The sequence below is a fragment of the Malus domestica genome, chromosome 09 (genome assembly GCF_042453785.1).
Source record: "Malus domestica chromosome 09, GDT2T_hap1".
NCBI lineage: Eukaryota > Viridiplantae > Streptophyta > Magnoliopsida > Rosales > Rosaceae > Malus > Malus domestica.
The window spans coordinates 17891807-17914750 of NC_091669.1; the positions used below are offsets into that span (position 1 = coordinate 17891807).

At 35.9% G+C, this 22944-nt stretch overlaps 1 long non-coding RNA gene across 1 annotated transcript; it reads left to right on the forward strand.

The window, feature by feature from the left end:
• The first annotated feature begins 201 nt into the window (after nt 1-201).
• LOC139187989 (uncharacterized) lies at nt 202-5396 on the forward strand. Its single transcript, XR_011571043.1, has 5 exons — nt 202-1931; nt 3603-3669; nt 4064-4116; nt 4800-4883; nt 5056-5396. It is a non-coding gene; the product is annotated as an uncharacterized lncRNA (long non-coding RNA).
• The last annotated feature ends 17548 nt before the right edge of the window (nt 5397-22944 follow it).

Consider the following 22944-nt stretch of genomic DNA (forward strand, 5'->3'; position numbering starts at 1 on the left):
ACCAAAATAAACTGGTTGGATTATCTTCTAAGGGGCTCCTGCAATCTTTATAATTACTCTGTTGTTTCCTTTAGTTATGGGTATCTGGCTTTCTTTTTAATTTCTATATATGTCATTCCAATGGAATCAAGTGCCAAAATAAGAATAAACATATTTTAGTCAAGTTGGACACTAATCCATATAATGTTTGGTTCAGGGATCCTTATACAATCAACTACTCACTTTTACTTGATCCTGCATTGCACAAGGTTAGTCTCTCATCACCGACATGTTAACAAAAGTTACCTCTTCTTTTTTACAAGAAAAAAATTGTTGCATCTTCCTTGGCTGCTTCTTGATTTCTTTCTTTATTTGCTTATGCTCCATCTTTGCAAAATGACGATTATATATGTTTAATGATTTGAAAACTTGTGACTCAATAACAGAATGAAAGTTTCACATGCCAAGCGACTGTTGTTGGATTTGATTTAGGCAGGGGCTGGTGGTACAAGCTGTCCATCCTGCCATAAAGCTGTTAAAAACACATCTGGATCGTTTGAGTGCAATGAACATGGTTTATTGAATATTTACCCGAACCATGTTAATATTCTTTCGCATCTGTTTTTCATCCATTCCTTATACTAATTTGCTGACTCCATTTTTTATTTCTGATGGTTATGAAATTCATACAAAATCATGTTTTTATGCTTATAATATTCTATAAAAAAAAAAGGTCGTACCCAGTGCACAAGGCTCCCGCTTTACGCAGGGTCTGGGAGAGGTGAATGTCGGCTAGCCTTACCCCCATTTATGGAGAGGCTGCTCCCAAGTCTCGAACCCGAGACCTACCGCTCATGGGCGAAAGCACTTGCCATCGCACCAAGTGCAACCTCTATGCTTATAATATTCTATGCAGCAACAAATTTCAACATGTGACAAACCTACCGTTACATATCCCTTTCAACTTTATAAAAAGACTATTTATACTTGATGGTTAAATTTACAACATCTTCAATTCACTTTCATGTAAAAGCACAAACACTGACGTTTATCTAGCCGGCATATGCTTTTACAATCACTGTGATGCCTTAATTGATCTTTGGTTCACAATCTCAATGCATGCATGCAATTAACTTTGGGGTAGTCTTCATCCCCACTATACTTTGACTGATGTGTGACCCTTGCAACTATGGAGTTTAAGTTGTAAACTTTGGGAACCATTGTTTCCGTTTCTATTTTGGTTTTATAAAATTGGCTAACAAATGTTGTATACTTTGTTGTTGCAGATTTTGTTAACTAAAACTTTTCAATAAATGCTCTTTAGTTTCCACAGCGTATTCATCTTGAGTGATATCCATCTAAACGATCTATATGTCTTTCTGTCCATGCTATTCATGCATACCCTGCATTATGATAATTCTAATGCATTTTCTACATTGCTCACAAAGTTGATATTAGTAGTCATGGTTGTCTAACACAAGAATATCCTCCTCTTGCACAGGTTCAAAATTGATGTTATTGTGGAAGATAAGACGAATCAACACAATTTCCTCATAATAGGAAGGCATGCAGAAAAAGTAGTTCGTGTTTCTTGCCACACTTTGGTGATGCAAGAAGGATATGAGGATCCTTTTGTGGCGCCACCAATTCTTGCAAATTTGATGGGCCAATAAAAAACATTTCAAGCCTATTTTGGAAATCAGAACATCAATTTCGGAAAGACAGATTTCATCGTTCACGGATTGCTTGAAGATAAAGCACTGTCCGAGCCAGCAATCCCCTCAATCAAACCACAAACGCCCGCTCCCACCATAGCAAAAACAATTATCAATCAAGTCACTCCAGCCCTATTCACGCCTTCCCAACCATTGGATCAACAACTCCGATCAATTGCAGCCACTAAGACTTCGAAAAAAAACGTTGTTCCCTGATCAACCATTCACATCTGCCAGGTAAACTTTTCCTTCCGACTAATGCTCTCATCTGTCAATCTTATTAACCGTACTTCCTTCTCATGGTTATATGTTTGCAATCATTAAAAGGTGTCCACCACTCTTTCACTCTTTTCCATAACTATCATGATTATCTTTACCCTTATCAATTTTGCCTTCATTCACAGCAAAAAACCTCGCACATACCAAACAACCACAACAAAAAGTGAACAGCCATGCTCTCCGTGATCAAATGCTATACACTATGCTGCATATTTTTTTGTTTTAACATCTATGGTTGACGACTTACTTGCTCAAACACCACTTTTCCTATGTTTTGCTAACTGCTAAGTGAGGTTTGTAGGTTGCAGAATATATATTTTGCAGTCTTAACTGCAGGCTCAAAATAAGTGTAAACTGCAGCTTACTTCTGTTTCTGCAATTTCTTATCAGCTACTTCAACAAGTCTTCAACACTTTCTATTTTATATTTCCTGTTGAATAACGTGCCTACATCGCAGGACACATGTTATATGCGTGAACTAAATGTTTCTTTTGTTTCTTAAGTAAACAAAATTTTTTTGGAAACCATCTCTTTCTAATCAAACACATACAGTTTCTTCCCACTCATTGTGCAATGTGTTTATATGCCAACTCACTTAAATGTGTATAAAAGCAAAACTTCTTATCTTACCAGCCTTATTCACTCATGTATCCCTCTGTTTGTTCATAATTGTCTTCAATTTATTCAACTTAAATGTGTTTTATACATCCGGTTACGTTTGAAACAGTTGGTTCCCGCAGCAACGCGCGGGCATAATTTCTAGTCTTCTCTAAAAATACTATAGATGGGTTCCTCCACTAACACTATAAAAACAAATTTAAAATTACAATTAAACTTACTATTTTCTCTTTTCCTCTCCCTCTTCGTGTTCCCTCTGTCCGATGAAAACCAGAAGCACAACGCTTCCTAAAATTCTAGCCATTTTACTCATCTCTTCCCAAAAACTACATATACGTTTTAATCTGACAACTATGAATACATATTCAAACTGGGAAAAAGTAGGGCAGAAAACATACCCAAAAAGTAACAGTGGCGTTCTAGCTGCTGCCAAATCTCAGATTGATCAACTGAGGAGGCAAAACGCTAAATCCCTTTTTAGCTGGGAAAGCCCTGACAAAGCACCACAACTCACCGCAAAACCAAACTGTTAGGGTTTCGTCCAAATTAACAAAAATCCAAAATTAAAACTCAAATACAGTACCTGAGTTGAATAGAACTCATTTCACTATGATCTGAAGACAGGCCGCACCCAAACTGGGCTGGAAATTCGTCGGAAATTCGGCAACAACTTCGGAATCCAAGACGGAAAAAGAGACAAAATCTATGAAGTCTTGGCTCGGCGATTGCAAGTTTAGGAACCCTAGAAACCAATTTTATGAGTTTCGACAAAACGCCCACAACCGCAGGTTTGCAGGGATGCACAACACCCCTCAAAAGCAGAGACGCAAAGAAAATCCCTTAAAACATGAAAATCAGGAACTTTCTCCTGGATATTTTGTGAAATAAAGAACGGAATATTTGAGAGGAACGGAGGATTTGAGAAAAAATGATTTGGAGTGTTTTTTTTTCAACGGTGAAAAAAAATGGTTAATAGTAAATTGATTGTATTTTAAATTTTATTGAACTCAGGTACCCATGTTCAGTTTTTCGGTTTGATTTGAAGGTATTTCTTGCGCAGAAGAGCTAGGGTTTCTTGGTGAGTTCTTCGGGTTGTGCATCATGCTCTACATCACAAGTTCATTGTTATTTTTCGTAATATATTCTGATTTCTAGAACTGTAAATTCGGATGTGGAAATGAATTTTCTGTGCAAATTTGGATATTTGGATGTTGGTTAAAATTAGGGGAATGGCTCCGATTTTGTTAGTCAATTAATTTAATTTTTTGTTTATCTCAAGCTTTTAAATGATTTCCTGCATCATTGCTTTGTTTTACTCACCGAAATTTGAGGGGTGAATTTTTTTACCTTATGACCTCATTTGTGATTATCAAGTGCATAATTGTCTTTTGATCAGATTTCCTTTGAAGTGAATGCCCAACTGCAGTGTGATGTTAATTGTGATGTTCAAACTTTGTGGCCTTTTGAAATAGGTGGGAGCATAATTCATTCTACTACAGATTGTTCCCCTTTCCATTTCCATGAGGTAAAAGCTCAAATCTTTGTATTTTTGTGTTGGAGAAGTTGGTGGAACAAATTATGCTTTACTCTACATATGACCAATGTCTATGATTTACCTATTTTGATAATGCTTTAATTATGCTTCTTGGTTTTTAATTGGGTTTTTGTGTAGCGAGTTGGATGGATAGTACATAGCATAGGTTTGGTTGCATGTTTATTGGAAAAAGAAAAACACAGAGAGGCACAACACGCTAGAGGATTGAGATTTTAACTCTCCTCATCTTTGCTGCAGCCAATAACAAGAATAAACATTCTCCTTTGCTTTGCCTGCTTCTACCAACAAATTGAAACCTAATTAAAATTTCATCACTACGATTTCACCCATTTATCATAAAATTGGTAGACATAACTTCATACCATCTCAGAGCAGAAATAAAGGTTTTAATTTTCTTTTACTCTGTTATCACTCACTCTTTGTTTACTTTTCCTCAATTTAAGTCTCCAAACAAGCTACCGTTTGTAAGTCCCATCAATCTTCCATTTTTATTTTTCTTGCTTTGATTTCAGTTTTTTATTACTAATTTTAATCATTTGTGTCCACTACTGATATCTTGGTATGTTAGTTTGAAAACGTTTCCCTTCGAATTGTAAAATCTGGCAAATTATTTGAAGCAATTCTAATTTCAGCTTTTTGGACTTTACAAATAGGAAGATGAGGAGACAAAAAGAAGTGCAAAGGAATGCATTTAGCTTCCACTTTTGAGGTTCCAGGCACTCAAAAACTGCCGACTGGTGAGCTAAAAAAAAAAAAAAAGTCTCAATTTGATATGAAGTTTGGATTTTCAAGTCTAGATTGGATTTAATTGTACATTTAATTTGATGGGTTTGATTCATATGCAAGGACTTTGCTTTTATTAATGCATAAAATACTAATTAAATTTTAATTACAATGCTAACTTTGTAGGTACCCTGGAATTAACAATGTAGCTGGATTTCTTCACTGGGTTAAGTACAGTGGAGAACTCAAGTACTGATCTCTTTATCTGTTTCTCAATCCTGGAACCTCTGGCCTCCGCAAGAAGGTTTGTCTCTCTCTCTCTCTCTCACGCTTTTTTTTTTTAAATTCGTAATCAAATTTCCTTTGCATAAATGCTAGATCTGTTGCAGTGGGGCCGCAAATCCTACCCTCTGTTTGTTACTTTGTTCCAATTGTTGCAATCAATTTTTCATCGTTTATTTGGTCAATTCTTGCATTGTTTTATTTGGTCAATTCTCAATTAACGACTGGTTGTTCTTGCTTGGTCTAATTGGGTAACTTAAGAGTTTCATCTGTTGTTTAAATTTCATGTGAGAATTTTTTGTCCTGATGGATCCTTTTTTTTACCATTATTCAAATTTTTTTTTTAATTATGTAGCCGAATGAGTTCGGTATTCCTTTGGAGTCTCTGCAAGTTTAAAATAATCTATGTTGTTGTTTTGATTGTGCTTTTTGTGACTTACGCTATTTTAATAAGAATGTTTTCAATTTAGTGTAATCTCAATCTCAATGGGTTTTTATAATACGCCTTATCAGTGAATTTATCTACATTTTTCAATGTTAGTCTCGACGATTGTGATCACTGCACTGCATGGATTTTGTTTGAATTCCCAAATTTGGTTGAACATTTGACAAGCGCTTCTTGAATAAATTTCGAGTAAAGAACGTCTAAATATGACAATTTCAGGGTTTCAAATTCACTGGAAAATATGAAATAATATTGCATAGTTTCTGATTAATGCGAAAAATTGGTACTATTGTAGTGATATATGCTTTTGGAGAAAGTTGTAAAGTTTGATACTTTACGGCTTTAATCTACTTTTTCCGTTGTCTAAAGATATAAATCCCTGCATTTAATTTACTTTTTTCTTTCAGGAGCAGTTTGAATGATTAAAATGTTTGTCATTTGGTATAGATGATCTTGGTTTAGCAAATTGATATCAAGATGGAACACTCCTAAATGGGTTGTAAGTTCGACTCACTCATCATATAAGAGTTGCTTCATAATTGTAATATTCAAAACCAAATGGCTTTTTCGGTTATGGTTCGATTATTATTTCCTTTTCAATTGTTATTCTTCATTTTTGATGTGGTTGCTGTTTGTGATTTCCATTCAATGTGATCCATACTCTCAGTTTTCTTTTCAGAATTCCTCTCTTTGCCTTTTCCCAATGTTAATATTTTTCTCCATGATAGAAATTTTACGGTCTATGTTAATATTTTTTTTTTATAATTTAGATCCTAAAAGTTCAAGGCATTGATGATGGAATTAAATTCAACGCTGCTTATTGTTCCTTATTTTAGATAAGGTTGTAAAGGAGCAAGATGCAGCACCACAGCATCGCGGGGGCAATCTTGCTAGTAATATATATAATTCGGTTTACAATAGAATACTGATCAAACCGAATTGGAACCGTCAGAATTGAACTACTCGTTTCATTAATAATTACTAGCATATGGGCACACTTTGTTTTTGAAATAAAATGAGAGAGGAAGAGTGATAGAGAATGTGGGAGCAGAGTTGAAACCATTTTCATTCAGTTACAAAGTTGTAGAATCAAAATATCAATTTTATCAATTTGCGAAAGCACAAATATGCAGATTAAATTGCATGTAAAGAAATGTGTAAATAGAAAAGTATCAAATTGCAAAAGAAATGTTAACACAACACCACTACAATAATAAGAAATCTCAAATAATAAAATCTACCAACTATCATACATATGATTTTTTAAAATGGATACCTGTAATAGATAACTTATAGCTTTCACTTGCTTGTCGTTAATGAGATACAAAACACGGCCAACAAAAGAACACTAAGCAAATACCAAAAGAAAGATTAAGCTCCCAATCAAGTATTTAAATGAAAGAGATGTAAAGGTGGTCAAATAACTAAAAAACATCAATGTTTCAAACTAATAACCATCACAAATTTACCCCACTCAAAGTACCCTAAATAACACATCATGGGCATCCCACCACGATTATCTGAGAATATATTATTGGTTACTGTTGAAAATATATTGCATTATCTTGAATTGAAAGCACAAACAATGAAGAATGCACATGAACAACACACAATTTCTTTGCAATACAATTTTATAATGCTATAATGTTGAATTGTGGAAATTCAGAATGAATTTCATTATTTCAATATGCAAAATTCAAGAATTTAATTACATCAAGACAAATAAGCCAAATTCTCTCAAATTAAAACGCATAAAATGAAAAAGAACATTAAACTATGCCTTGCCAAACCAATTTTTCAAATGTATCAGTGTTAATTTGAAACTAATAATTATCTAATTAGAAACTGCAGAGTCATTGGTATGTAAATTGTTTAGCCTTGAGGCTTGTCAAAACCAAAAATGCTGGGGGGTCTAATTGTTGCAACAGACTGTAACTTAAGTTTTTTGTAGTGTCAGTCATAGTGAAATTATTATCTCTTTTCTCTTGAATCAATATTATAGCATAGGCAAAAGAACTCGAAAAAATGAAACTTTTTGCAGTGTCAGTCATATCATGCCCAGGTTTTTTTTTTGGGCATTCTAATTAATCATTATTTAACTAAAGAATACAATTCATAGAACAATAATTAGTATATAAAAAGAAAGCAGCAATGTAAAAGTCATGGGGCTACCTAAACTCTGCGGGCTGAGGACAACAGCTTAATGGCACCAAGTTCCATTTTATGTCAAGAGTTGGAAACTGAATTCAAGACTCTTCTGGGTTCCTATTAACAAACATAACATGGTGGACCAAACTAAAAACAGTTTTAAATGGAAAATTATAATCTGAGTTGCTTTAATTCTTTTTGTAAGAATTCTCATAACCCTGAACAAATAGAAAAGTTTACTGCAAGCTTGGAGCTAATCGGGTCCAATTCTCCTTCCTCTGCAAACACACAAACCAAAATTTGAAGCCGAAAAACTATTTAAAAAAAAAAAAAAAAAAATATATATATATATATATAATTGTTGTTTTGCTAATAGTGACCTTTTCTTAAAAAAAAAATGACTCGATATATTTTTTGCTCTATCATGGTCATCAGTTTAGGTAGCAATCATTTATCCTAATTCATTTTCAAATTAGGCTACGAATTCAAAATACAAAACATGAAAATCCAAATTAAACGGAAAATTCAAAATTCACAATGCCAAAACCTAAATTAAACACAAAATTAAGGTGCATTCAGAGACATAAGCATAAGAACTCGAAAAAATGAAACCTTTTGAAAGCGTAGAAAGAGAAAGGAAATACAAGTTAGGGTAAAGTTTGAAAGTTTACCAAGAGGGGTTTCGGAGGAGGTGCAGAGAGGAGTAGATCGAAGATACCGTTATCACCGTTGCATCTTGCAGGTTTTGTTATCTATTATAACCCTGAAACAAAACAACATCGGACAAATGGATGTAAATTTGAAGAAGGAATATGGTAAATAATTGAGGCGACTTTGAGGAATTTAAGGTACGATTTTTGCACATACCTTGGTGGGTTCACCATCTGGATGAGTTTCTTGTACTCAACATCCATGTCATGTGAAAAGCTCATGTTAACTTCTGCAGAAAGCCACCAAAAACTGAGACATAAAATTAGCCAAAAAGGTTGGAGAGAATAATTTAAAAAAAAAAAAACGAACGGAGAGATGAACAAAACAATTGTAACCAATCAGGAAAATATAGTTTTAAATCCCAGGAAAACCATCATTTCAATCATTTTCCAGTCTCCCTCAAAAAAAAAAAAAATCATTTTCCAGTCTTTCAATAGGGATTGCACAGAAAATATAACTAAAAATCCCAACTTTCTCAGAAAACTACTACAATTTTTACAAATTTCCATCACCAACACTACAACAACAACAACAACAACAAAGCCTTTTCCCACTAAGTGGGGTCGGCTATATGAATCCTAGAACGCCATTGCGCTCGGTTATGTGTCATGTCCTCCGTTAGATCCAAGTACTCAAGTCTTTTCTTAAGGTCTCTTCCAAAGTTTTCCTAGGTCTTCCTCTACCCCTTCGGCCCTGAACCTCTGTCCCGTAGTCACATTTTCGAACCGGAGCGTCAGTAGGCCTTCTTTGCACATGTCCGAACCACCGGAACCGATTTTCTCTCATATTTCCTTCAATTTTTACAGAGGTATTATCGGGGGGAAAGAAAGCTGAATATTTCGAAAGGCTTCGTTGAGAGTGCCCTTTCAGATAAGAGAAAAGGTTGAGCATTTTTGCAGGTCTGCCTGTCCGTTAGGGATGGAGGTCGACATATATAGGAGTCTCCCTAACATCAAGTAATAATGCTATTCCTTTACCCTGCTTGGTCATAGCACGGTAGTGGGAGCTGCCAGCTTCACATGTTTTAACTCTGTCAGAGCACTTTGAAAAAGTGGTCTGTGGTATCTGGAAAACTGATGTTGCGTGTGAAGATTACAGACAAGCTTTATCCAAGAAGATCCAGCTCTTGAAGTTGGGAAAGTGGTGCCTCTTCGGTTTTCGAACAAGCACTCCTGTCGGGGATCTAGCTCTCGAGATTCGGAGAACGATGCCTCTTCGATTTTTGAGAAAGCAATCCTGCTGGGGTCTGGCTCTCGAGATTCGGAGAGCGGTCTCTTCGATTTTTGAGAAAGTAATCATGTTGGGAGTCTGGTTCTCGAGATTCGGAGGGCGGTGCCTCTTCGATTTTGGTGCAAGCAATCTTGTTAGGAGTGTTTTCTCGAATGTGAGTAAAGGTTGGGCATGTTTGCTAGTCTACCTTGCCACGAAGCACAGAGGTTGACACACAGGGACTTTCCAATTATCCAGCAGTGGTACTGTTCCTTTACCCTCTCTTCGATTTTTGAGAAAGTAATCATGTTAGGAGTCTGGCTCTCGAGATTCGGAGGGCGGTGCCTCTTCGATTTTGGAGCAAGCAATCTTGTTGGGAGTGTTTTCTCGAATGTGAGTAAAGGTTGGGCATGTTTGCTAGTCTACCTTGCCACGAAGCACAAACGTTGACACACAGGGACTTTCCAATTATCCAGCAGTGGTACTGTTCCTTTACCCTCTCTTCGATTTTTGAGAAAGTAATCATGTTGGGAGTCTGGCTCTCGAGATTCGGAGGGCGGTGCCTCTTCGATTTTGGAGCAAGCAATCCTGTTGGGAGTGTTTTCTCGAATGTGAGTAAAGGTTGGGCATGTTTACTAGTCTACCTTGCCACGAAGCACAGAGGTTGACACACCGGGACTTTCCAATTATCCAGCAGTGGTACTGTTCCTTTACCCTTGTGGGTAATAATATGGTAGCTAGACCTTCAAAATTTATGTGTCTAAACTTTGTTAGTGTTGTTTCTTTGCAATTCTTTTACCCTTCTTGGTCAGAGCGATGTAGCGGGAGCTGCAAGCTTCACGTGTCTCAACTTTGTCAGAGAACTTTGACAAAGTTATCTGTGGTACCCATGAGTTACTGTTGCGTGTGGGAAGTGGGTGATTGAACAGTACGATTCATGTGCTTTCTACTTCGCCAGAAATCTTCGACAGAATGCCCATAATTTCCGCAAAGCTGAGTGTGCGTGTGACAGGTGCTGACAAGGCTGGAAAAGTAGGTGCCTCTTCGATTTCTGAGATCGGCCCTCGTGGTCTCTGAGCAGCCCAGCTTTTGAGAAAGCAAGCCTCTTCGATTTCTGAGATCGGCCTTCGTGGTCTTTGAGCAGCCCAGCTTTTGAGAAAGCAAACGCCTCTTCGATTTCTGAGATCGACCCTCGTGGTCTCTGAGCAGCCCAGCTTTTGAGAAAGCAAACGCCTCTTCGATTTCTGAGCAGGCGCCTCTTCGATTTCTGAAGCTTCGTCGAGTGCAGATTTTTATAAGGGCTGACATTAAGTTCCAAAGCACACTTGAATATCCACCAGTAGAAGCTCCATTCTTGCACTTCTAAGATCTTGATTTGTCCGACCTCTTCTCTTTTCAACACCTTTGAAAATGTCTGGCCCCTCCGACCGTCGTTTTGACTTGAACCTTGTTGAAGAGGCAGCCCCGCCTTCTCCAGACAACATATGGCGCCCATCCTTCATCTCCCCTACTGGTCCTCTTACCGTTGGGGATTCCGTGATGAAGAATGATATGACCGCTGCGGTAGTGGCCAGGAACCTTCTCACTCCCAAAGATAACAGACTACTTTCCAAACGGTCTGATGAGTTGGCTGTTAAGGATTCTCTGGCTCTCAGTGTTCAGTGTGCAGGTTCTGTGTCTAATATGGCCCAACGCCTATTTGCTCGGACCCGCCAAGTTGAATCATTGGCGGCTGAAGTGATGAGTCTCAAACAGGAGATTAGAGGGCTCAAGCATGAGAATAAACAGTTGCACCGGCTCGCACATGACTATGCTACAAACATGAAGAGGAAGCTTGACCAGATGAAGGAATCTGATGGTCAGGTTTTACTTGATCATCAGAGATTTGTGGGTTTGTTCCAAAGGCATTTATTGCATTCGTCTTCTGGGGCTGTACCGCATAATGAAGCTCCAAATGATCAACCTCTGATGCCTCATCCGTCTAGGGTTTTGTCCAGTACTGAGGCTCCGAATGATCCCCCTCCGGTGCCTTCTCTTTCTGGGGCTCTACCGACTGCTGAGACTTCTCCTAAGCAACATTTGTGAAGGCTCCCTCTTGTTTGTTTATTTTGACTCAAGTATATGTACATATTTGTAACTTATCGGGGATATCAATAAATAAGCTTTCCTTCATTTCAACGTATTGTGTTAAATACACCAAAGCCTTCTTCGCTAAGTTCTTTGAATTTTCTTTTGTTGAAGCTTGTATGTTGAAGCTTTGTGAGTGGAGCATGTAGGTTGAGGTAGTGTTCCCTTAATTTTCCGAGTGAGGAAAACTTCTCGGTTGGAGACTTGAAAAATCCAAGTCACTGAGTGGGATCGGTTATATGAATCTTAGAACGCATCAACATTCTAATCACAAATTACAGAATTCAAAGAACCAAACATGCCAGAACTGAAACATTAAAAATAGCAATTACCCATTTGAAAGATAAAAAATCTCATATATCAGTAAATTAGCACTCCCTGCAAAACACCAAAATCAGAAAATTAGAAAAATCTAATTTGATACCATTGTATCTTAAGAAACCGCCAAATTTCCAATCAAAGAAAAAGTGCTAAAAGAAACCCAGTAAGACTAAAAGAACGATAATCAACCATAACAATTATAGTTGTTAACAATAAATGTAAAAACCCAGAACCATTAACCCTCGTTAAAAATATGAACTATTGTCCTTATTACTATGTATTTAACCAGATCGCAAACAATCTCATTAGATCTCATGATATCATGAGGGGGCATAAACACATGCAATTATCAAGAAGTTAATTCTCTAATTTCTAATCACAAATTCCAAACATAAACAACGGACTGCAAGGGATAAGAACATATTGGACTGATGTACGGAATAGCTAATGTGATGAAAATGCTCAAGCCTCACCAACAGCGCTCCAACTCCTGAAAAATCATAGACTCGTCTACGAATAAACCCACACGCAAAATCTAGTTTTACCAGGCAAACCGTTGACAACCCATTGCAATTTACTGCAAAACAAAATTGTTAGTATATCCAAAACACAATTAAAACCCACAAATCCATCACCAAAACAAATAATTTCCCTAACAAAATTAATCAAATTAACAACTTTTTCAACCTGATATATAGATACACAACGACATGTATAAACATATCAGAGATATATAGAGAGAAAGAGAGAGGTCGAGGTAGAGAGAGACCTGATGGTGTTGATGAACACTGGAGAGTGAGAAAAGCAGAGGACAACTGGAGGTTGCTAAAAGAGATTAAGTACAGTGAAAAATTAAATATTTGGCTTCTGGGTATTTGAGAATAAGTGAGATTTTGTTACCTGTGTAAGGAGAGATTGGGAAATACTCTGAAACCCTTGCATCAGCAACCGCAAGATCAGGAAAAAAAAACCTTGGAAACCAATTTTATGACCTTCCACAAACCGCCGAGAAATCTAGGTTTACAGGGATGCACAACTCATCTGAAAACAGAGAACCCAAACAAAATCTCAAATTAAAAAAATTAAAAAAACGAAAAAAGAAAAGGAAAACCACGATCACAAAACCCCATATTTGAACAAAAGAAAACCCCAGATGTAAGATCCGAAGAACTCACCAAGAAACGCTAATAATGGAAACCTACAAAAAAATTTGAATCTAGTGATCTAGTTTTTTTTTTTTAATTTTGTAATTAAATTTAATCTCAAATTTTTGCCCAACAATGAAACCATCAGAGATTGTGCAACAATAGTTTAGTAAACACCATAAAAGAATGGGGATAAATTGAATACTAATACATACACATCTATCTATATAGTACAACTAAAAGAAACTAAACATGTAACATAATTTCTTACATGTTAATAGAGAAATTAAACCCTAACATGAGTAGAGAACAATTTCTTACATGTTTCAATACATCCAGAAAAATAGTTCTTTTTACTTATGAATATGACATGGACACCTGCAACACCCCTATAGAAATAAAAAAAAAAAACAACTTGAAAAATTAAAGGGAAATGATTAGACCCAATACTCTCTGATGAATTCTAGCAAATTGAATTGGGGTTCAGATAAATTGGCAAGAATAAAAATAATGCATTCAAATACATGAACAAAAGATATTAGAACAACAACAAAATCATGAGAATTCAACTCAATAAATTCTGGATCCCAAAACAAAATGAATTATCCTTTCTCTATTTCCTTAGCTAGCCACCACCCTCAAAATTCTTCAATCCCTTATATCTCACAATGATAAACACATGCATGTCCATTTCAGCTCTTAAAACCGAAAGAAATGTTAGGGTTTTTTAGTTTCTTACCCAAATCCACCAATTTGAATCAAATCTCTGCAACACAGATGTGTAGCTATCAATGGTTCTTCTTCTGCGTCTTCTTCAGAAGAATAGAACCAACTGTACAAAGGCTAAAATTGTTCCTCAATACCATTTGGCATCTACATCCAAAATATTGAAGAAATGATTATGCAATGCAAGTGTGATATGGTTGATTGATGCTTGATGTCAAGGACATTCAACCACGTTTTAAGATGCAATTTGGACCAAGAAATGAGAATGACGAATAGGGGCTATGATGAGCGAGATTATATAATTGCTGAAATTTTGGATTGAAGGAAATATAGTACTTACATAGAGAAAGTGGTTCACCTTGAACACTCCATGCGCAGTGAATGAGAAACTCACTAAGAAAGTTACAAAGAAAAGATTAAATGGCATGAACTCAACACGTTTTGTTTTGATCACCAAATTTTGAAGAAATAAAGGGGCATGAGTGAGAACAAATTCAACCATCTAAGAACAATCTGAATGAGGATCATTACACAAAAAGTTATGATGACAATCGATGGCAAACATACATGAAAATTAGTGAAGCAATACTCAAGTATCCAACGAATAATTGCCTCCCATTGTAGTCCAAAAACTTAAGTTGACAAAGACAAAGGACACCAATAGAACAAAAACTGCAATTAATTAACAATGTCAACATCCTCATCTACAATAAACCTACAATAAACATTTTAAAGAACAACAAATAGTCAGTAATGCAGAGTTGTAAAAGGTACCTTAATAAGATGAGATGCAGGTAGATTACCTTAAGAGCTCTTTCAGCGTAAGAAATGAAAATGCTCAAGTAGGCTAATTAGAAAGCAGTCAAACTGAATTAGAACATTCAACAAAATTATTTTGTTAATTTGTCCATGATAAATCTATTAAATGTTCACCTGGAATAGAACATAAAAGATTCAACAATCAGTAGGGAAATGCAAAATATTGAATATTAATTCAGTCCAGGAACTAAAAATTTCATAAATGGTTCTTAAATATTGAACCCTAAAAATTCAAACATCAAAGATAACATATATGAACAATGAAAGATCAAGTCAATTACGCACCCGAGGTTACTACAACATGAAGCACAACCACTTTGCATCATTCATAAAGAAATACAAAATTTTAACAAAACCCCCTTAGTCAAAATTTTAACAAGGCATATCCAATCACTCTCACCGATATTAACACTAGTCATGACTTTTATCTTTCATGAGGAAAAAAAGATCAATATCATTAGTGTATTGTGTTATAGATATCCTCTGCAGTTAAAAAGTGGATAAACTATAACTAACTAATCATCAGATAAAACTGATCGAAATATGATTTTGAAAGGAGATAATAGGCATATCTTGGAGACACAAAGAGCTCCTAATTGGAAAACTAAATTATTTTACTATGATATTTTTGGCTGGTTAAATGCTAACATGTATGCAATAGAATTAGTTATTTCAGGATTCTAGACCATATATATTGAACGGAAGAAAGAGAGAAATAGAGGATTGCAAATAAAATTCTAGAGAGGGCGAGAGGACTCATCGTGAATTCAAAGCCGCTTGAAGAATTTTTTTCAAATCGAGACAAGATTTGCGTCAGGTTGTCATCGTTGATAAAGAGCGTACGAAATCTTCTTCGATATTGAGACCTTACGAATCTTAGCGTTGGGTACGTCGTTGACAGAGTGCTTCTCGACCTCGAACTGGAGCTGGTGACCACCAGGGAGTTCGATGTTCTATTTGGCCAAGAATTTGGAGCTTCGGAGAGAAAGATACGCAAGAAAGTTAAAGTAGATGGAGTTGACGAAGGGTAGCTAAATCAGAGTTGAACGATAACGGCAAATGGAGAACGAAGGGTTTCTAGTGATCATGTTTTCTGGAAGCGACTGGAGATCGAAGAGCCTTTTCATCCCCTTTCCCTCTCTAAGATAGCCAACACATGCGGAACAGTGCTTTGTCGTAGTAGAAACTCAAGATTTTGTTGTCGAAAGCGACTGACATCGCAGAAGATGACGGCTGCAGGTCGTCGATGGTCTGCAAGACGGTGCAGATAGTGGTGTGATTGGACTTTGGGCTTTGCAGACGGCGACCTAATTTTGTAGTCATCGTTCTTGAAGCTTGTTGCTGAGCACTGCAGGCTTGGCCCTGCGGCTTGGTTCAAATGGCACTACTTCAGGCCGCTACTCAACAATATTTTTCCCTTTTTTTCTTTTTTAGGGTTTTCAGAACCCCTAAAATTAATAAAAAAATAATGCTTCTATTTTATTTAGATTCTTTGACTCACAAATTCCACATAGTGAATTTATAATTGTGTTATGCATGAACATATGTATATATGAACATATACAATATATATCGGAAGGAAAATATAAATGTAGGGGGTTCATGCATCATGGGGAATGTTTTCATGCTTCATGGTTGTTTCAAATATCTTAATTTATTTTAAAAGAACCTAATTGATAGAAAACAATTGAGTTTTGAATTTGTAGAAGATCCTTATCAGAAAGTCGGAATTACATATCCAATGCGTTGTATCTCATTCAACAAAAAGCACAAATTAAATTGAATCAATAGTATGTAGATTAATTCAAAATAATAAATTAATCATAAAAAGAATGATTAAAGCGTAATACTCACATGATTGAATAACAAACTCTTTTTAGCATAGCGTCAAGAGCGTGCTGATAACGTGTTGTAGACCTAATTTACTAAATCATATAAAGGACATAGAGAGTGGGTGCGGCAATAGTAGAGAGAATGAGAGAGATGTGTAATTGTGGGGTGTTGTTCTATTCCACCCCATTGTGCCTTTATTTATAGTAGTAAGGAAGGTTAATTCCTTACCCTAATAGGATTACAACTCTAATAGGATAATATTTAATCTAAGAGATATGGTAGAATTTCATAAAGATATCTTAAATATGTTATGATTTACACATTCACATCCATAATCTAATAGGACTGCAACAAAATCACATTAAAAACAAAAATATCAATAACTTAAAAATACCAAACACATTAAAAATTTATAATAATTAATTTACAAGTGTGAAAAATGTGAAAAAAAATATGCAAATGCTCGTGATTGCATCCTCTATGCTTTGAGGATGCGTACATCGTCGTTTGAATTTCTAAAACCATACAAACCCTCATGAATAGTATTTTATGGGAGTTCAAAATAAATAAAATTCATAATCATTAATGTACAAGTTTGAAAAATGTGAAAACATATATAAACGTTCATGATTGCATCCTCCATGCTTAGACAATAGTTACATGGTCGTTTAGATTTTTAAAACCCTCCATAAACCTTAGATTTAAATTTAACCATTGATTGTCGTTTATGCTTTATTCTACTCATCAAATTTTACTTTTTCAATTTTTATTTTTTTATTGATTTAAAATATATTTTCTTTAACGAATAACGGGTCATATTACCTGATAATATTAATGGGTTGATTTCAGGTTGGGCCATATTACCCGTTTACTTTAACAGGTGTTACACGACACGACCCATATCGGGTATGTCACGAAATGACATTGTCACATCCCAGTCCACATAGCAAGATATTGTCTGCTTTGGGCCACGCCCTCACAAATTTGTTCTTGGGTTTCGGCACGAGAACTTTCCAATGGGGTCACCCATCCTAGGAATGCTTTCGCCCAAACTCACTTAACTTCGAAGTTCTTATGAGATCCGGAGCCAATGAGTTCCCAAAAGGCCTCGTGCTATAGGGAGATGAGCATTTACATATAAGGCACATCACTCATTCTCTGTTGGTCAATGTGGGATCTTACAGACATGAACACGACAAACATGACACGAATGCCAAGTCTAGCTAACAGTACCATATATATGCACTCCCTCTCTATTCCAATAGTGATTTTTTTTTTTAATTACAAACAATATTTTATACTAATTTACATTAAGAATAAGGTTTGAACCCGATCAGGATACAGTGTGTTGAATAAAATGAAATTGAAGTAAAACACTGGAGTGGATGAATTGTTATGTTTTATCATTATTAGTTGTACTTATTTGATTGTCATATTTTGTGTTTCATAATATATCAGCCTCATATATACCTGTTACTTATGCAAATATAATTACAAACTCAGTGTGTGAGGCTAAAATTTGAATATGTCCATATCATATTCTCATTCTAAAAACAACAAAAATAATATATCAAGAAAAACGTGGAAGATGATCCTCTCCTGAGCTCAGGATGAGGATCCTCTTGACCGGATTATCCAGGCCGTTCAAATTTAATCAAACGGCTCCAAACAGGAGGTCTTCTAAAAGTTATAATAATTGCAACCGTTGGATTAAATTTGAACGGCCTGGATAATCCGGTTAGGATGATCCCTATCCTAAGCCAGGAGAGGATCCTCTTCCGAAAAACGTGGTTAAAATTGTCGATGTTGATTGCTACTACTGTGTGTGGTTGTCGTTGAAAATCACTATGTCTTGTTGCGAGATCCAATAATTGACTTGTGTTAATTAACAAGTCTCTTAAGGTTGTTTTTAAGAAAAACTAATGAAAATAACTTGAAAATTTTGAGTTTTAATGAAAATGACAAAAAAGTGTTGTAAGTGAATACTACTAGGATTGACTTTTTAGAATAAAAATGTGATTTTTCGTTAAACTCTATTTTTTTTAAGGATGATATTATTTAAACACTCATTTTTATTTATTACATACCTGCCAATCGGATCAAATGAAATAAATATAATTAAATTGACAAAAAAAGTGTGCGAGATAAAATGAGATTGTAGATAGGATCGCGCTGATTTAAATATAATCTCTTCTTGTTATAGATGTCCTCATATTATTGTTTTGTTTTTCTGCGTTCTTGCTTTTCTTTCAGAAATGCTGAAAGGACCCAATGAAGCGACAAGTTGCCTGCAAATGCATTGAGTAGTCTTTGTTTGCTTGCTTATCGATTCGTGGTTTGTGTTAATTGCGGTCGATTTGCGCGGCAGGCAAGATCCGCAAGGCAGGCCTCTGTGTAAGGATGGTACATCCGCATGAGAAATACGGAACATGAGTGGTACACAGTGGCGGATCCAGAATTTTAATATTGGATGGTCCCAATTTAGAAGCTCTGTAAAAAATTAGACAAAAAACCTTGAAAAATTAAATGATGAACTACTAACTTTTCATTTTTACATACTACAACTTGGGATCATTTCCAAAATGAACCACAAGGTTTCAATTTTAGCATTTTATACCTAAATGTTTTTATTTTCAGTTTTTATGACTGGTTTAAAACGAAGCAAACAAGTGATGCATTGTTCTGGTGGTTAGAGTTTTCCTATTCAACCACGACGTCGGATTCAAACTTTCCTTCTTCTTTTATTGTAAAATAAGCATAGAAATAGAAATTGTCTTCTGTAATTAGAAAACGATGCAAACAAATGAAAATAATAAACAATTAATAAAACAAGGAGAAGAACATACACACAAACAAGATGAAATTGATAGCAACGAAAAAATAGATCAAAAAAAGAAAGGAAGATTGAGGAAGTGGTAGAGAATAAAACGATATAATTTCAACCAAAAAAATAAAGCAAAGATGTAAAATAAAGTGACGTGGCTTAATTTTCTAAAAGCTAGAAAACGCCTTGGCCCAAAAACAAATGGTCATAAGCAAATACTTATTAAATGACATGATGAAACGATGCCGTATTGTCGAGCGTTAAAAGTTGAAAAAAACTATTTTTCTTCTTCTTCCTCCTCAGGCTGCCCTTTCTGGTTTTCTTTCCCCGCATCCGTTACCACCAAATGCCCAGATTTAGGTGGTCCTCAGTGGTCTTCACAGCCAACTATTCAAACTTTCGGGTGGTCCTAGGACCACCTTGGTTCCTTAATAGATCCGCCCCTATTGGTACATCATGTATTTTTATATAAGTGGTGAAAAATTTTATTTTTTAAATTATTAACTTTTTAATACACATATATTTCACTATTTATATAATGATATGTAGTGTCCCACCCATGTACATGTCACATTGAAAAATCTCTCTCTCTCTCCATGATGCATTAGGTAGGTTACGAAAAATAAAACAAGGGTAAAACAATTTTTTAAAATTTCTAAAACACAATTACATGACGTTAGTATTTTATTTAAATTTTAACTTATAAATTTGCTTTTATTCATATATATGTTTTAAATTGAAATCTATCATCAACTATGATGATAATTGATCCTTATTATAACTTATACCACGCAGAATAATTTATCACGTGATTTATGTTTTCAATATCTATAAAAGTTTCTCTGACGAACAATAATGCTAAAACAAATCAGAAAAAGACCTAACACAATGTAACATTCGTCAGCCACGTAAGGGGAGATTCTTGAAATGATTTTTTTTTGGGGGGAAAATGTCGGCAAATGGATAAAACCAAAAACCCTTTGTCCACAGGCATTCAATGTTTGCTGCATAATTAGTTCAATTCAATGTGGGAATTCCTTTCTTTTTCAGGCAATCTTTAAATATTTTCGGGCACGTTTGAATGATGGATTACAGGTTCAACTGTTCAAGCGATCGCAAATATCTTTGAATTAGCAAGAGATATGCTTAATGTTAATCCTTGAAAGAATTAAGAATTAAGAGAGATTTGACAAGATTATACCAATTGCCAGAAATATATGCAACTCGATTAATATAAGGCTAAATTCGACAAAGAAAAGGGATTAATGTAAGACTAAATATGGGAACATGGTAGGCGTGTCGTGTATATATATACTATTGAACAATATACCGAAAAACATAGCTTTTATTGAATGAATTGATCAGAAACAAAACAAAGAGGTCTTTATATAGAGAAAGACCAAAGCAAACCCTAGACTAAAACCCTAAACCAAATCCTAAACAAACTCAAATACTTAATGGGCAAGTAACTAATCCTTGGCCCGCAAGATAACAACCTAAATTCCAAACTAAATTCCAACACCCCCCGTCAAACTCATGGCGGAACACAGTCATTAGTTTGCAAGGTAGATGTGGATACAAGACTCCAAATTCTAGTGCTAATGCCAATGCGAAAAACACAACCATGCTAATGCCGATGCCAACTTCAAAACACAACCATGTCAATGCCGATGCCAACTTCAAACTACCATGTCAATGCCGATGCCAACTTCAAACTACCATGTCCAATCATCCTTCCTAGATTCAGATTTTGAATTAGTTCCAATATGCAAAACAGCAGCTGATCCTCATTTCTGTGGAAGTTCATGTTGCTGAGACAACTTAGGACATTGGGATTTCCAATGCCCTTTCCCTTTACAATAAGAACACTCATCCATAGCAACCCTACGAGACCTTGCCGCAGCAAATGCTGAAGTATTTGACGACGATGAAGAGAGCCTATGCGATTGCACACGAACTTCTTCTGCTTGTAACTCATTAAGAACAGAATCAACAGATGGAAGAGGAGTTCGATGAAGGATGGAGCTACGGAGTGTCTCGAACTCATCCCGAAGAGGCATTAGAAACTGAACAAGACGTTGTTCTTCTCTATATTTACAATAGAGCTTGACAATGCCGAGTTCTTCAGGCTCAATTAATGCAAGTTGATCCCAAAGATTGGTCAGTTCATTGTAAAACACTTGAATACTCTTATCACCTTGCTGGATTGTACGAATCTCCATTTCCAATTGATACCTCTTAGCAAAATTGGCCTTGGTATACAACTTTGCCAAGTGATCCCAAACTTCCTTAGACGTTGAGAACTTAGCTAGTTGCATTCCAATAGCCAAATCAACAGAATTATTAATCCACGTAATAATATTTGAATTATTCATCTCCCATGCAGCAACCAATTCAAAATGTTTCTCATCTTTAGGGTTATTTGGAATAGAAATCATTCCAGAAACATAGCCCCACAAACCTTTTCCAATCAAAAAATTCTTCATCACATATGCCCAATACACATAATTATTTCCATTCAATTTCACACCAATAGCTTGTAAGGAATCGTCCTTTGCAGATGCCATGACAATACTGAGGAACAAGGAGCACGATACCTGGTGCAGATGCAGATCAAAGGTGCAGATGCGACTGATGCAAATTGATGCAGATGCAAAGATGCAGATTGATGCAGACTGAAGCAGTGCGACAGATGGTGGGTGCGGTGTGGCGGTGGTCCAGTTGGCTGCGATGATTGCAGCGAACTAAGCAGATGCAAATTCAAGTCGGTGCAGCAGGTTGCAGTCAGATAGATTCCAGTCGGTACACACGTTCAGTCGGTGCACACGTTCAGTCGGAAGCGTCCAGTGGTGCAGTGCTGGTGATATACTCACGAGTTCATGAATCACTCAAACAGATGACACCGAGACAGGTCCAGTTAACCTGCTCTGATACCATATTGAACAATATACCGAAAAACATAGCTTTTATTGAATGAATTGATCAGAAACAAAACAAAGAGGTCTTTATATAGAGAAAGACCAAAGCAAACCCTAGACTAAAACCCTAAACCAAATCCTAAACAAACTCAAATACTTAATGGGCAAGTAACTAATCCTTGGCCCGCAAGATAACAACCTAAATTCCAAACTAAATTCTAACATATACAGATAAAGAACCTTATCTTTTTATATGCGGCTTGTTATGCATGTGTGTTATATAATTATGCAGATAATATCATCTCAGTCCGCATAAAGAACCTTATCTTTTTATATGCGGCCATATTACCCGTTTACTTTAACGGGTGTTACATGATACGACTCATATCGGGTATGTCACGAAACGACATTGTCACATCCCAGTCCGCATAGCAAGATATTGTCCGCTTTGGGCCATGCCCTCACAGATTTGTTCTTGGGTTTCGGCACGAGAACTTTCCAGTGGGGTCACCCATCCTAGGACTGCTCTCGTCCAAACTCACTTAACTACAAAGTTCTTATGGGATC